Here is a 15,005-nt window from a genome sequence, read left to right on the forward strand (position 1 = left end):
GATAAACTCAAACAATATGATATAAACCCCATCTTTTTATCCTCGATGGCAACAATACAATACGTGTCGTTTCCCTTTCTGTCACTGGGATCGAGCAACGCAAGATTGAACCCAAAGCTAAGCACTTCTCCCATTGCAAGAAAGATCAATCTAGTAGGCCAAACCAAACTGATAATTCGAAGAGACTTGCAAAGATAACCAATCATACATAAAAGAATTCAGAGGAGAATCAAATCTTGTTCATAGATAATCTTGATCATAAACCCACAATTCATCGGATCTCGACAAACACACCGCAAAAGAAGATTACATCAAATAGATCTCCAAGAGAATCAAGGAGAACTTTGTATTGAGATCCAAAGAGAGAGAAGAAGCCATCTAGCTAATAACTATGGACCCGAAGGTTTGAGGTAAACTACTCACACATCATCGGAGAGGCTATGGTGTTGATGTAGAAGCCCTCCGTGATCAATGCCCCCTCCGGCGGAGCGCCAGAAAAGGCCCCAAGATGGGATCTCACGGGTACAGAAGGTTGCGGCGGTGGTAATAGGGTTTCGTGGTGCTCCCGGATGTTTTCGGGGTACGTAGGTATATATAGGAGGAAGAAGTAGGTCGGTGGAGCTACGAGGGGCCCACGAGGGTGGGGGGCGCGCCCAGGGGGGCAGACGCGCCTCCCTGCTTCGTGGCCTCCTCGTTGATTTCTTGACGTCCACTCCAAGTCCTCTGGATCAAGTTTGTTCCAAAAATCACGTTCCCGAAGGTTTCATTCCGTTTGGACTCCGTTTGATATTCCTTTTCTGCGAAACACTGAAATAGGCAAAAAACAGCAATCTGGGCTGGGCCTCCGGTTAATAGGTTAGTCCCAAAAATAATATAAAAGTGTATGATAAAACCCATTAAACATCCAAAACAGATAATATAATAGCATGGAACAATAAAAAATTATAGATACGTTTGAGACGTATCAAGCATCCCCAAGCTTAATTCCTGCTCGTCCTCGAGTAGGTAAATGATAAAAACATAATTTTTGATGTGGAATGCTACCTAACATATTTCTCAATGTAACTTTCTTTACTGTGGCATGAATGTTTAGATCCGAAAGATTCAAGATAAAAGTTTAATATTGACATAAAAACAATAATACTTCAAGCATACTAACAAAGCAATCATGTCTTCTCAAAATAACATGGCTAAAGGAAGTTATCCCTACAAAATCATATAGTCTGGCTATGCTCTATCTTCATCACACAAAATATTTAAATCATGCACAACCCCGGTTTTAGTCAAGCAATTGTTTCATACTTTAGTATTTTCAAACTTTTTCAATCTTCATGAAATACATGAGTGTGAGCCATGGACATAGCACTATATGTGGAATAGAGTGGTGGTTGTGGAGAAGACAAAAAGGAGGCAGATAGTCTCACATCAACTAGGCGTATCAATGGGCTATGGAGATGCCCATCAATAGATATCAATGTGAGTGAGTGTGACGCCCCCGATTCAATCGTACGCTAATCATAGACGCAAACGTGTACGATCAAGATCAGGGACTCACGGGAAGATATCACAACACAACTCTAAAATAAAATAAGTCATACAAGCATCATAATACAAGCCAGGGGCCTCGAGGGCTCGAATACAAGTGCTCGATCATAGACGAGTCAGCGGAAGCAACAATATCTGAGTACAGACATAAGTTAAACAAGGTGCCATAAGATGGCTAGCACAAACTGGGATACAGATCGAAAGAGGCGCATGCCTCCTGCCTGGGATCCTCCTAAACTACTCCTGGTCGTCGTCAGCGGCCTGCACGTAGTAGTAGGCACCTCCGGTGTAGTAGGAGTCGTCGTCGACGGTGGCGTCAAGCTCCTGGGCTCCAGCATCTGGTTGCGACAACCAGGTAGAATGGGAAGGGGGAAAAGAGGGAGAAAAGCAACCATGAGTACTCATCCAAAGTACTCGCAAGCAAGGATCTACACTACATATGCATGGGTATCTGTGTAAAGGGGCAATATCGGTGGACTGAACTGCAGAATGCCAGAATAAGAGGGGGATAGCTAGTCCTACCGAAGACTACGCTTCAGGCCACGTCCATCTTGCAGCATGTAGAAGAGAGTAGATGGTAAGTTCACCAAGTAGCATCGCATAGCATAAACCTACCCGGCGATCCCCTCCTCGTCGCCCTGTTAGAGAGCGATCACCGGGTTATATCTGGCACTTGGAAGGGTGTGCTTTATTAAGTATCCAGTTCTAGTTGTCATAAGGTCAAGGTACAACTCCAAGTCGTCCTGTTACCGAAGATCACGGCTATTCGAATAGATAAACTTCCCTGCAGGGGTGCACCACATAACCCAACACGCTCGATCCCATTTGGCCGGACACACTTTCCTGGGTCATGCCCGGCCTCGGAAGATCAACACGTCGCAGCCCTACCTAGGCACAACAGAGAGGTCAGCACGCCGGTCTAAATCCTATGGCGCAGGGGTCTGGGCCAATCGCCCATTGCACACCTGCACGTTGCGAGGGCGGCCGGAAGCAGACCTAGCCTAGCAGGCATTCCAGTCCAATCCGGCGCGCGCCGCTCAGTTGCTGACGTCACGAAGGCTTCGGCTGATACCACGACGTCGAGTGCCCATAACTGTTCCCGCGTAGTTGGTTAGTGCGTATAGGCCAGTGGCCAGACTCAGATCAAATACCAATATCTCATTAAGCATGTTATTTGATGTAACCGCGGACGCCGACCAGGGCCAGGCCCACCTCTCTCCTAGGTGGTCTCAACCTGCCCTGTTGCTCCGCCACAAAGTAACAGTCGAGGGCCGTCGGGAACCCAGGCCCACCTCTACCGGGATGGAGCCACCTGCCCCTTCAGCCCCCATCTCCGAACAGTATCATAAGTAATGTAACAGTATAAAGTATATAGCATATGCCCGTGATCACCTCCCGAAGTGATTACGGCCCAGTAGTATAGCATGGCAGACGGACAAGAGTGTAGGGCCACTGATGGAACGCTAGTATCCTATACTAAGCATTAGGATATCAGGTAAAGGTAACAATTGTAGCAACAACGACAGGCTATGCAGCAGAACAGGATTAACCGAAAGAAGTAACATGCTACACTACTCTAATGCAAGCAGTAGAGAGAAGGAATAGGCGATATCTGGTGAACAGGGGGGGGGGCTTGCCTGGTTGCTCTGGCAAGAAGGAGGGGTCGTCAACAACGTAGTCGATCGGGCACCAGCAGCGGCGTCAGTCTCGTAGTCTACCGGAGAGAAGAGGGGGAAGAAACAATAAATACGGAGCAAACAAAGCATCACAAAACATAACGAGGTAATACGCGGTGCCAGGGGTCATCTAACGCGGGGATAGGTGATACCGGCGAAGGGGGGAAACATCCGGGAAAGTATTCCCGGTGTTTCGCATTTTCGGATAGATGAACCAGAGGGGGAAAGTTGCGTGTTTGCTATGCTAGGGATGTGTGGCGGACGAACGGGCTGCGTATCCGGATTCGTCTCGTCGTTCTGAGCAACTTTCATGTACAAAGTATTTTCATCCGAGTTACGGATTATTTTATATCATTTTTCAAAGTTTTAATTCATTTTCAAAATTTAATTGAATTCGAAAATAAATGTGAATTGCTAGGTGCACCCAACTCTGGTACACTTGGGCTGACATGTGGGACCAGGGAGACCTAGTTGACCAGTCAAACTTTGACTGGTCAAAAGGGGTAGGGCCCCGTGTCATTGTCTGTCTAATTTAACTAACAAATTAATTAGATTAATTTAGGTTTAGTTAATTAAATTAATTAACTAATTAACTAATTAATTAATTATGCTTGAAAATATCTTCCTTTTTCTTTTTTTATTTAAACAGGGGCAGGGCCCAATGTTAGTGGCTAACTAGGAGGGGGTTAGTGCTAATCTATCCCCCAATTAGCAGGGGCCTGCCCAATCTGGCAGAGGCGCAGCCGGCAGGGGCTACGCCCGCTCACAGACGGGGGGTCGCCGGCGAGGCAGGCCGGCCGGCCGGAACGGCGGCGAGCGGCGCGGCATGGGAGCATGAGGGACGGGCGCGGGGCGGTGTGCGGCACGACGGCGCGCAGGGCAGAGGCGGCGGGGCGAGGCCCGCACGGGTCGGCCGGAGCAGCAAGCGGCGGCGGGCCCAGCCCCGCGTGGGTGCACGACAGGGCTGCAGCAGGGGGCGCACGAGGCGCTCACCGCGGGCGCGCTGGTGTGAGGCGCGGGCGGCGGCAAGCGCACACGCCGCGGGCAGGGGGAGCGTGAGCGCGCGCGAGCGTGGCGCATGCCTAGGACGAAGCGGGGCGGCGGTGAGCGCGGACGGGCGCCGGCGAGATGTGAACGTATGTCGGGGGCAGAAGGGGAGGGGGAGCGGAGCTCACAGCGTTGCCGAGGTGAGGCCTGGTGTAGGCCATTGGGGAGGAGGTCGGGGAGGCGACGTGGGTGGCACCGGCGATGGCGAACGACGTCGGCGTCAGGGCGCTGCGTCTCCGGTAACGGTGGCTGGAGCCAGACGTGGGGTAAGGGAGGTGACGAGGCGGTCCGGCGGGGAGGTGGCGTCCGCGAGGTGGCGGGACGAGGCGGCGGCGCCGGGGGCTGGCGCAGCGGCGACGGCGGGGTCGGGCCCCCGAGTGCCCCGATCCAAAATCGGGAGGGGGAAGGAGGGAGACGTGGGGTGGGGATCGTGGGAAGTGGGGACTGGGGTGGTTAGGGTTACGGGGTGTGGGAGGGTTAAGTGGTGGGGGGTGGGCCGGCCCGTTCGAGCGGCTGAGGCTAGCTGGGCCACTTGGCCCGGGGGGTTCCTTCTCCTTTTTATTTTTTTATTTTTTTGTCTTTTCTTTATTTATTTATTTTACCTATTGCTGGTTTATTCATTTTAGAGTATTTAAGCATTTTCTAAAAATGTGGTTTCTTCACTATAATTACCTATGCAACATTTGGTTCACTCCGAACATTTAGTTTTAATAATTGGAAACTTTTATTGTTTGTTGGATTTTGAATTTGAATTTGAATCGGTTTTGAACTAACGTGAGAGTAGCAACAATAATTGAAGTGACATGGCATCATTAGCAGAGGGTTGCTGTAGCTTAATTATCCGGGTGTCACAATTCTCCTCCAGTACAAGAAATCTCGTCCTAAGATTTAGGAGCGAGAGTAAGGGGAAAGTTCTAGTTACGAAATTCTAACGAATCTTCTCGGTCTTGGTTGCTCTTCTAGAAGAGGACGATCCATTATATTGATGTCTTCATTTCTCTGCTTTAGGACATCATGATGAAGTCGTCACCTTTTCTTCGGAGTCTTCATCGTACGTATGAAGGACAAGGGGTAACTTCGGAAGAACGGACCGCTAGAATGTTGCTTGTCTGGTAGATAACATCAGTGAAGGTGGCGGGAAGCAACCCTCGATTTGAAACTTAAGAAATTATCGAGAGCAAAGTAAGAAGGTGCAAAATAGAAGTTTCAAGCGCATAGGCAATCGTTCGTTGCGTGATACAAAATGTGAAAGGGGTTCAGAGCAATGGGAAAGTACTGCGTCTGATTCCAGAATAGATCACTAGGAAGGTGGCCCGTGAATTACATACGAAGCCAAGCGAGTGGAATAACTTTGGAAATAGGGGTGTACAGAAGAGTCAGGTTTCGATCCTATGGAACTGTGGATTATGGGCCCACCATGTGGGTTAAAAGTATGAAGGGCAATGACATCTTGCACGATCATGTGAGCAAGGCATGTCAGAGGATAGTCTGTCGGTTATGTCGGCAACAACATCGGTACCAAGGGTGAGGGACGAAGAGAACTATTTTCCTGCTCGTTGAACGAGGCGGACCAGTAGGCAAAGTTCTCGTCCATCGGTGGTTACCGGAATGTCATCAACAAAAGTAACAGGGTCTTTCTACAGAATTGTACACCGAGGTGTTTACAAAAGCAGGAGAATATTACTGCTTAGATTATATAGATGACATGAAAGGTTAAACCAAACAATGGAAAGGAAAATATGATTATCAGGTTTAAGCAGAACAATGAAAAGGAAAATGTGTTTAAACACATATTTCAAGGGTATATCCTTCCCAAGGACAAGCAGAGCATGATATCCATGACATGATATAATGTAGAAAACTCTTTAGGTAAGGGGAGAGAAATTTCATGACATTACCCATACAATGGTGTTTGGATAATTGAGCAAGAAAACATTTAGCATTGGGCTTCAAATGTTCTTGTCGAAAATCGGAGTATCACATACATGCTTCGAGATAGCATTGACATGGTCTTCAAGCAAAGGTCGGACTTGGGTACTTAATGGATTCATCAGGAATAACTTGTAGAATAAGTCTTACAATTTCCTCATGGAAGAATGGATAGCCTTGCTAAAAGGGAAGCTATAACAATAGGGCCTTCTGTCAGCTGTGCTAGGCATGACATCAGCTTACCGGGTCATATAAAGACCAATAGTATAACTTTTGAAAATATGTTCCAACCATCATATCTGACCGAGTTTCAGATCTAATTGGGGTCAGGATACCTCAGACTCAGGATGCCTGAGAAGAAAAGGTGCAACACAAATTGACGAGTTAACATAGCAAGATTCTCGGAAAATAAAACTATGGAAGCGAGTTCCGAAACAAGAGTTCATCATTAAACCAAGGAGAGAATGAGGAGGTGGCTGATGGTCTCAGCGACAATTCATCGAGATTTCCAACAAGATAGATTTCCACAATATGTGAACAATGAGATAACATTTGTCAGATCAAATGGTATAATGATGTATGCTCAAGGAAAACATACACAATTAACCATTGGTTGAAAGGTGCACCCGAAATATGGGCTTAGGTAGCAAGATCAATGTTAGAATGGTGATTTGATAACCAATGGTCTAAGAATGAAATATCGACCATTAACTTCAAAGCAATAGGGTTGCTAGAAGTTTTGAAGTCGCACATTATAGTTCAATTGTCGGTTTTTCGGTTAGAAACAACATGGGGACCAAGGGAATGAATGGATATGGCAAGAAGTATCTCCTGTATCAAGAATCCTTAAGAGGTGGTGAAATGCTCACGACATTCTTGACATCAAAGATGGCAATACTCCGCGGTAGAACATAACATAAGTTGGATAGCAAGGAACTCAAGGTACAACACAAAACAAGAACAAGTTTTTGTGTTGGAGGGAATGCATAATGTTGTCGATGATAACCCAAATCATCGAGGGCAAAGGATGGTATTTCTCATCAAAATTCGATAGATCTCTTGGAAGAGCTCAGAATGTTGATGATATTCACGACACATTTGTCGCCAGACTTCATGAAGATGTAATCGATCGGCGACGACATCAAGTCAAAGGAATGATGAAGCGAAAGGTTATTGGAACCAAGGGTACGGCACAAACTCGAAACCAAGCTTGTTGTTCAAGGCGAAATGATATGACGAGGAGGATCGACGTAAGGTTAGTTCATCGTCGAAAATTGTGCTCCAGGAAGAAGGACCGGGTAGCACAGTTAAAATTTAGCATGGTAATGATATAGCCGATCAGGCTAGGGATGACGTGATCGAGTAAAAACTCGTAAGCAAAGAATATTACTAAGAGTTGTTTAATCGCGATGCGGGCTCGATTCAGTTATCAATGTCCTTGAGTGTTTAATAACTCGAAGCCCGTGAAAAATTGGAATCAATGAGAATGTAGTACTTGATGGAGAACTCATAAGAAGTTATGCAGTTCCGTGATAATCTCGAGATACCAGGGGGGTAATACTCGACGACAAACCAAAGTAGAGGTTGGACTGGGGTATTGCTCTGCAGAAGACAAGTGCTTAAACTTGTACGAGAAATGGTATTTAAAGGAGAACATGGTCGGAACCACGATTGCAAAAGGCCAAATCCCAGATATAAGATGAACTTATACCAAGGGAATAATTAATTTAAGAGAAGCTTTTAATGATAGGATCTACATCGTGTCCATGGGCATGAACACAAAGTTCAAGGTCGACTCCCACTTCTACAATGCATAACCTTTCATTCACTGCTCTACTAAAAATGATTTGAGTGCGAAGATCTACCTGGTGAATTACCAGAGGAGTATGAACCTTGGAAAACTTTCGAGTTCACACAGATTAAGGAAGGCATAAGTTCAACCCATCGGGGCATCTTAGAATCATATACCACAATCTTTAGGAGTAATTAACTCAAGCTCGAAGGCAGAGCATGGTTGAGAAAGCAGATGATACAATTTACCAAAGGCATTATGTATCTGAGGAAAGGCTCACAAGGTTATTGAATATGAAGGGTGTTGTCAGATAAAATCCAACAAAGGATCTGGTGGTCCATAAGGGATCTGATGTGAGCATCGGTACTCAACCAGAAGAAGAAAGAATGCAAGGAGATCATATGATAGAAACAACTGACTAATTCAAAGCTCAATCGCAAAGGAATTATGAATTCCAAGACAAGGGGTCAGAAGCAATGCTCTGATTAGGGATGGATAAGTTGAATAGCCTTAGGGGTACAATCGATGGCACTTTGATTGGTCGAGATCTAGCTCATGTTTAAAATGATGTCTGAGCCGGAAGGATGAATTCTAGGATCTGGTTGAGGATTGCAAGCATTCGCAACATATTGAATCAACAGACTCAAAATGACGGTGACAAAGGATGCTCGTGAATATTGCTAGACATATGGAAAGTATCCATAATGCAAGCAGACAAGTACTTGGAGAGCAATAAACTGCTAAGGATTTTTGGAGGATCGAATAGTATTTCGAAGACTTTTGTGAAATACATGAATCATGGGGATAAGCGGATACTCGATAAGTGCGAGAATTATCCATAGGGGTATTCAGGCGGCAAAGATCTGTAATGCAATGGCTCAAGAGATTCTTAAAAGTCGAAGAACAATTCGATGCATCTTGTAATAACAAGAGAGCTAGGGATGAATGTAAGAATGGCAAGGGTAAGAAGTTACCATAAGGATTTATCGGTGGTCGGGAATAGCAAAAGCGGTGGCACAAAGTCTCGAGAGAACATCGGAGAGTATCTTCGGAATCTTCTGGTGCACCAACCGATCATCTGGAGTGAAGGGATCTCCGGGAGGAAGTAATTACAAGAACCTAGAGTCAGAGTTAGTAAAATCATTTAACCCGAATAGAAGAGAGATCAGAGTCCCAGAGTATAGACGAGGAATAAAAGATCCTAATACCACCCAATGGCGACGTGGGCTCATAGGCCACACAACCATGTTAGTAAAGGTTTTGCAATGACTAGACTCAACTTTGGCCAAGGAGTTGGAAAGGGGGATTCCTACAGGCAGTCGGCTCTGATACCAACTTGTGACGCCCCCGATTCAATCGTACACTAATCATACACGCAAACATGTACGATCAAGATCAGGGACTCACGGGAAGATATCACAACACAACTATAAAATAAAATAAGTCATACAAGCATCATAATACAAGCCAGGGGCCTCGAGGGCTCGAATACAAGTGCTTGATCATAGACGAGTCAGCGGAAGCAACAATATCTGAGTACAGACATAAGTTAAACAAGGTGCCATAAGATGGCCAGCACAAACTGGGATACAGATCGAAAGAGGCGCAGGCCTCCTGCCTGGGATCCTCCTAAACTACTCCTGGTCGTCGTCAGCGGCCTGCACATAGTAGTAGGCACCTGCGGTGTAGTAGGAGTCATCGTCGACGGTGGCGTCAAGCTCCTGGGCTCCAGCATCTGGTTGCGACAACCAGGTAGAATGGAAAGGGGGAAAAGAGGGAGAAAAGAGGGAGAAAAGCAACCGTGAGTACTCATGAAAAGTACTCGCAAGCAAGGATCTACACTACATATGCATGGGTATCTGTGTAAGGGGCAATATCGGTGGACTGAACTACAGAATGCCAGAATAAGAGGGGGATAGCTAGTCCTGTCGAAGACTAAGCTTCAGGCCACCTCCATCTTGCAGCATGTAGAAGAGAGTAGATGGTAAGTTCACCAAGTAGCATCGCATAGCATAAACCTACCCGGCGATCCCCTCCTCGTGCCCTATTAGAGAGCGATCACCGGGTTATATCTGGCACTTGGAAGGGTGTGTTTTATTAAGTATCCGGTTCTAGTTGTCATAAGGTCAAGGTACAACTCCAAGTCGTCCTGTTACCGAAGATCACGGCTATTCGAATAGATAAACTTCCCTGCAGGGGTGCACCACATAACCCAACACGCTCGATCCCATTTGGCTGGACACACTTTCCTGGGTCATGCCCGGCCTCGGAAGATCAACACGTCGCAGCCCTACCTAGGCACAACAGAGAGGTCAGCACGCCGGTCTAAATCCTATGGCGCAGGGGTCTGGGCCCATCGCCCATTGCACACCTGCACGTTGCGAGGGCGGCCGGAAGCAGACCTAGCCTAGCAGGCGTTCCAGTCCAATCCGGCGCGCGCCGCTCAGTCGCCGACGTCACGAAGGCTTCGGCTGATACCACGACGCCGAGTGCCCATAACTGTTCCCGCGTAGTTGGTTAGTGTGTATAGGCCAGTGGCCAAACTCAGATCAAATACCAAGATCTCGTTAAGCGTGTTATTTGATGTAACCGCGGACGCCGACCAGGGCCAGGCCCACCTCTCTCCTAGGTGGTCTCAACCTGCCCTGTTGCTCCCCCACAAAGTAACAGTCGGGGGCCGTCGTGAACCCAGGCCCACCTCTACCAGGATGGAGCCACCTGCCCCTTCAGCCCCCATCTCCGAACAGTATCATAAGTAATGTAACAGTATAAAGTATAGAGCATATGCCTGTGATCACCTCCCGAAGTGATCATGGCCCAGTAGTATAGCATGGCAGACGGACAAGAGTGTAGGGCCACTGATGGAACACTAGCATCCTATACTAAGCATTAGGATATCAGGTAAAGGTAACAATTATAGCAACAATGACAGGCTATGCAGCAGAACAGGATTAACCAAAAGCAGTAACATGCTACACTACTCTAATGCAAGCAGTAGAGAGAAGGAATAGGCGATATCTGGTGAACAAGGGGGGGGGGGCTTGCCTTGTTGCTCTGGCAAGAAGGAGGGGTCGTGAAAAACGTAGTCGATCGGGCACCAGCAGTGGCGTCAGTCTCGTAGTCTACTGGAGAGAAGAGGGGGGAGAAACAATAAATACGGAGCAAACAAAGCATCACAAAACATCACGAGGTAATACGCGGTGCCAGGGGTCATCTAACGCGGGGATAGGTGATACCGGCGAAGGGGGGGGGGGACATTCGGGAAAGTATTCCCGGTGTTTCGCATTTTCGGACAGATGAACCGGAGGGGGAAAGTTGCGTGTTTGCTATGCTAGGGATGTGTGGCGGACGAACGTGCTGCGTATCCGGATTCATCTCGTCGTTCTGAGCAACTTTCATGTACAAAGTATTTTCATCCGAGTTACGGATTATTTTATATCATTTTTCAAAGTTTTAATTCATTTTCTAAATTTAATTTAATTTGAAAATAAATGTGAATTTTTAGGTGCACCCAACTCTCGTACACAGAAGTGTACCAGAGGGGCTTGTGACGCCCCCGATTCAATCGTACACTAATCATACATGCAAACGTGTACGATCAAGATCAGGGACTCACGGGAAGATATCACAACACAACTCGAAAATAAAATAAGTCATACAAGAATCATAATACAAGCCAGGCGCCTCGAGGGCTCGAATACAAGTGCTCGATCATAGACGAGTCAGCGGAAGCAACAATATCTGAGTACAGACATAAGTTAAACAAGGTGCCATAAGATGGCTAGCACAAACTGGGATACAGATCGAAACAGGCGCAAGCCTCCTGCCTGGGATCCTCCTAAACTACTCCTGGTCGTCGTCAGCGGCCTGCACGTAGTAGTAGGCACCTCCGGTGTAGTAGGAGTCATCGTCGACGGTGGCGTCAAGCTCCTGGGCTCCAGCATCTGGTTGCGACAACCAAGTAGAATGGGAAGGGGAAAAGAGGGAGAAAAGCAACCGTGAGTACTCATCCAAAGTACTCACAAGCAAGGATCTACACTACATATGCATGGGTATCTGTGTAAAGGGGCAATATCGGTGGACTGAACTGCAGAATGCCAGAATAAGAGGGGGATAGCTAGTCCTGTCGAAGACTACACTTCAGGCCACCTCCATCTTGCAGCATGTAGAAGATTGTAGATGGTAAGTTCACCAAGTAGCATCGCATAGCATAAACCTACCCTGTGATCCCCTCCTCGTCACCCTGTTAGAGAGCGATCACCGGGTTATATCTGGCACTTGGAAGGGTGTGTTTTATTAAGTATCCGGTTCTAGTTGTCATAAGGTCAAGGTACAACTCCAAGTCGTCCTGTTACCGAAGATCATGGCTATTCGAATAGATAAACTTCCCTGTAGGGGTGCACCACATAACCCAACACGCTCGATCCCATTTGGCCGGGCACACTTTCCTGGGTCATGCCCGGCCTCGGAAGAGCAACACGTCGCAGCCCTACCTAGGCACAACAGAGAGGTCAGCACGCCGGTCTAAATCCTATGGCGCAGGGGTCTGGGCCCATCGCCCATTGCACACCTGCATGTTGCGAGGGCCGCCGGAAGTAGACCTAGCCTAGCAGGCGTTCCAGTCCAATCCGGCACGCGCCGCTCAGTCGCTGAAGTCACGAAGGCTTCGGCTGATACCACGACGTCGAGTGCCCATAACTATCCCCGTGTAGTTGGTTAGTGCGTATAGGCCAGTGGCCAGACTCAGATCAAATACCAAGATCTTGTGAAGCGTGTTATTTGATGTAACCGCGGACGCCGACCAGGGCCAGGCCCACCTCTCTCCTAGGTGGTCTCAACCTGCCCTGTTGCTCCGCCACAAAGTAACAGTCGGGGGCCGTCGGTAACCCAGGCCCACCTCTACCGGGATGGAGCCACCTGCCCCTTCAGCCCCCATCTTCGAACAATATCATAAGTAATGTAACAGTATAAAGTATATAGCATATGCCCGTGATCACCTCCCGAAGTGATCACGGCCCAGTAGTATAGCATGGCAGACGGACAAGAGTGTAGGGCCACTGATGGAACACTAGCATCCTATACTAAGCATTAGGATATCAGGTAAAGGTAACAATTGTAGCAACAATGACAGGATATGCAGCAGAACAGGATTAACTGAAAGCAGTAACATGCTACACTACTCTAATGCAAGCAGTAGAGAGAAGGAATAGGCGATATCTGGTGAACAAGGGGGGGGGGGGCTTGCCTGGTTGCTCTGGCAAGAAGGTGGGATCGTCAACAACGTAGTCGATCGGGCACCAGCAGTGGCGTCAGTCTCGTAGTCTACCGGAGAGAAGAGGGGGAAGAAACAATAAATACGGAGCAAACAAAGGATCACAAAACATAACGAGGTAATACGCGGTGCCATGGGTCATCTAACGCGGGGATAGGTGATACCGGCGAAGGGGGGAAACATCCGGGAAAGTATTCCCGGTGTTTCGCATTGTCGGACAGATGAACCGGAGGGGGAAAGTTGCGTGTTTGCTATGCTAGGGATGTGTGGCGGACGAACGGGCTGCGTATCCAGATTCGTCTCGTCGTTCTGAACAACTTTCATGTACAAAGTATTTTCATCCGAGTTACGGATTATTTTATATCATTTTTCAAAGTTTTAATTCGTTTTCTAAATTTAATTTAATTCGAAAATAAATGTGAATTGCTAGGTGCACCCAACTCTGGTACACAGAAGTGTACCAGAGGGGCTGACATGTGGGACCAGGGGGACCTAGTTGACCAGTCAAACTTTGACTGGTCAAAAGGGGTAGGGCCCCGTGTCATTGTCTGTCTAATTTAACTAACAAATTAATTAGATTAATTTAGGTTTAGTTAATTAAATTAATTAATTAATGAATTAATTATGCGTGAAAATATCTTCCTTTTTCTTTTTTTATTTAAACAGGGCAGGGCCCACTGTTAGTGGCTAACTAGGAGGGGGTTAGTGCTAATCTATCCCCCAATTAGCAGGGGCCTGCCCAATCTGGCAGAGGCGCAGCCGGCAGGGGCTACGCCCGCTCACAGACGGGCGGTCGCCGGCGAGGCAGGCCTGCCGGGCGGAACGACGGCGAGCGGCGCGGCATGGGAGCATGAGGGACGGGCGCGGGGCGGTGTGCGGCGCGACAACGCGCAGGGCAGAGGCGGCGGGGCGAGGCCAGCACGGGCCGGCCGGAGCAGCAAGCGGCAGCCGAAAGCAGCCCCGCGTGGGTGCACGACAGGGCTGCAGCAGGGGGCGCACGAGGCGCTCACCGCGGTGCGCTGGTGTGAGGCGCGGGCGGTGGCGAGCACACGCGCCGCGGGGAGGGGAACGCGAGCGCGCGCGAGCGTGGCGCATGGCTAGGACGAAGCGGGACGGCGGTGAGCGCAGACGGGCGCCGGCGAGATGCGAACGTACGTCGGGGGCAGAAGGGGAGGGGGAGCGCAGCTCACAGCGTTGCCGAGGAGCGAGGGGTCGGCGAGGCCTGGTGTAGGCCGTTGGGGAGGAGGTCGGGGAGGCGACGTGGGTGGCGCCGGCGATGGCGAACGACGTCGGCGTCAGGGCGCTCGGGCGCTGCGTCTCCGGTGACGGTGGCTGGAGCCAGGCACGGGGTAAGGGAGGTGACGAGGCGGTCCGGCGGGGAGGTGGCGTCCGCGAGGTGGTGGCGGGACGAGGCGGCGGTGCCGGGGGCCGCGGCGGCGGCGACGGCGGGGTCGGGCCCCCGAGTGCCTCGATCCAGAATTTGGAGGGGGAAGGAGGGAGACGTGGGGTGGGGATCGTGGGAAGTGGGGACTGGGGTGGTTAGGGTTACGCGGTGTGGGAGGGTTAAGTGGTGGGGTGTGTGCCGGCCCATTCGAGCGGCCGAGGCCAGCTGGGCCACTTGGCCCGGGGGGGTTCCTTCTCCTTTTTTTATTTTTGTTTTGTCTTTTCTTTTTTTATTTATTTTACCTATTGCTGGTTTATTCATTTTAGAGTATTTAAGCATTTTCTAAAAATGTCACTATAA

This window comes from Triticum aestivum, chromosome 5D, assembly GCF_018294505.1.
Source record: "Triticum aestivum cultivar Chinese Spring chromosome 5D, IWGSC CS RefSeq v2.1, whole genome shotgun sequence".
NCBI lineage: Eukaryota > Viridiplantae > Streptophyta > Magnoliopsida > Poales > Poaceae > Triticum > Triticum aestivum.